The sequence below is a fragment of the Dasypus novemcinctus genome, chromosome 3 (assembly GCF_030445035.2).
Source record: "Dasypus novemcinctus isolate mDasNov1 chromosome 3, mDasNov1.1.hap2, whole genome shotgun sequence".
In the NCBI taxonomy this organism is placed as follows: Eukaryota; Metazoa; Chordata; class Mammalia; order Cingulata; family Dasypodidae; genus Dasypus; species Dasypus novemcinctus.
This window is the reverse complement of record NC_080675.1, coordinates 115,835,414-115,837,662: the sequence shown is the minus strand read 5'-3', so window position 1 is coordinate 115,837,662 and position 2,249 is coordinate 115,835,414. Positions and strand designations below refer to the sequence as shown.

The following is a 2,249-nucleotide window of genomic DNA, read 5'->3' as shown; positions in this document are numbered from 1 at the left end:
ATGGTGATAATAGTACCTACTCCCCAGGGAGTTTTGAGGATTAAATGAGTTAGTTTATATGCAACAGTGCCTAGCATATATAAGTAAATATTAGTTATTGTTATATAACTCTATTGTTATATATTGTTATATAATGAAGAAGTATTGGAGACCCTTATATTTTCTTGAAACATCAGCCAATCACCTAGTTATTCCAATATCCTTTCAAACACAGTCTGTGTCTCAAATGTAGGGAAATACAGATATGGTCTGCATTTTTTTACAGGCAGACAGTAGTATGGATAAAAAGGGGTAGAGTACCCACCACCCTCATATCAAAGCACTGCCTCTTACTTCCACATGAGAATCTCTTTCTGCCCAGTAGGTTGGTTGGATGACTGCCTTATCTTAGGATAGGGTCAGCATATTCAGTTAACTTTAGGCGGGCAGGGTAGATTGGATCAGGAAAGGGACAAGGTGGACCCAGCTGCAGGTCCTGGGAGGATGTCCAAACTCAGTGGTACAAATCAGAAAAGCATGGAAATAGTAAGGGAGAAGGTGGGGAAGCTGTTGGCAATAAGAAGGAGGTACAGAATTTTCCCAAAGCTGACAGCACAGCACTGGGTAATTTAGGAGAGGGAATATTCTGAGATCCAAACAGAAGCCTGCTATTTGAATCTAGGTTGTTTGCAGATAGTAGTGTCTGGAATAGGGTACTAGTAAGAGCATGTTAGACTCCTTTCAAAGAGACTGTAATTTTGCAGTTTATCAAGACAGGGGAATCAAGTAAAGGAATCTGAAAAGGAACTCATAGACCAGAAGTGGGGACCAGGTCAGGGAAATTGGGCAGAACTGTGTGTCAGAACCACAGCATGACATAAAACCACAGCAGTGATGGCAAATTTCTGCTTAGTATTGGGATAAAGACTGGTCAGAATGGTCTAGGGATGGATTGGGTGGAAACTTCAGGTCCGAAAGGCCTAGCAATATGGTAAAGAAGGATTAAAGTGTGGGAGGAAGAAGGAGAAAAGAACACAAAGATGTCTATGAGGAAGTGAGGCAGTCCTTTAAGTGGTTTCCTTGGTCTTATAAATTTTGAGTCACAGAAAGGACCATTTCCACTTCTGAGTATATTTAACTTCTGGCAATATTTCTGAGTGATGGGCAGAAGAAAAAAAGAACTATTTTCCATATGGAAATTCTAGGTGTTTTGTCCTGGCAATAAGGTCTAAGAGATTGAAAGTTTCCTCTCTCTCTTATGTCCTTAAAAATCCTGCTTCAGTCCAACGTGGATACCCCGGGAGGTCTCTCTCCCCAGGCTCTGTCCAGGTGGCTCAGGGGAGCTAGGGCTCAGCCCAGTGATGTACAACCCCATTCCACAACGTTGGAGATGAAGCTGGGCTCTCGAGCCTGCACCTGCATATTCCTACGCTTTTCTGAGTCTTATAGACAATGACTGAGGAGACAAACCATGCAGGAAACAGTTTTCTCGAGCATCCCAGTTTGGATCCAGGAATTCTCAAAAGAATTCCAAAATACCTCAGATTTGAGGAGAGAAGAAGAGCAAAGCCTTGACATTGAAAGACGATGTGGGAAAGTGGATGCTATATGATCTTGAAGATGATCCTGGAGGGTTTGAAAATTGGCACACCTATCTCCATGTTTGGCTTTTTTAAAAACTGAGTAAATCAAAGAATTCCAGCCTTAAAGACAGAATCATGGGAATTGGCTAGAAATGCAAATTTTCAGGTCACCCCAAAACCATATACCAGTTTAATATCTAATGTACTAAATAACCCCATGTATTCTGAGAATAAGAGCAAAGTAGATTAGCCTATTATACTAATGTATTTATGAATTCAAATAAAGATGATTTTGAGAAAAAAAAAATCCTACTTCAGGGAAATGGATGTGGCTCAAGTGATTGGGCTTCCATCTACTACATGGGAGAACACAGGTTCAATCCCTGGGACCTCTTGGAAAGGCATGCCTGAGTGGCGAGCCACACAGCAAGATGATGATGCAACAAAAAGAGATAAAGGGGAAAGAAGGCAAGACACAACAGAAATCAGGATCTGAGGTGGTGCAAGTGACAGGGACCCCTACCCACATCGGAGGTCCCCAGGATTGAATTCCGGTGAATCTTAGAGAAGAAAACGAAAAGAGAAGACCAAAAGAGAAATAGACACAGAAGATCACACAGTGAATGGACACAGACAGCAAAAACAGCAGGATGGGGGACGGGGGGAGAAAAGGAAAAAAAAAACCCT

The 2,249-nt window shown here is 41.8% G+C and overlaps 1 non-coding gene across 1 annotated transcript; it reads left to right on the top strand.

The window, feature by feature from the left end:
• Positions 1-1,262: 1,262 nt before the first annotated feature.
• On the top strand, positions 1,263-1,465 carry LOC111766120 (small nucleolar RNA SNORA73 family). Its single transcript, XR_002798253.1, has one exon. It is a non-coding gene; the product is annotated as a small nucleolar RNA SNORA73 family (small nucleolar RNA).
• The last annotated feature ends 784 nt before the right edge of the window (positions 1,466-2,249 follow it).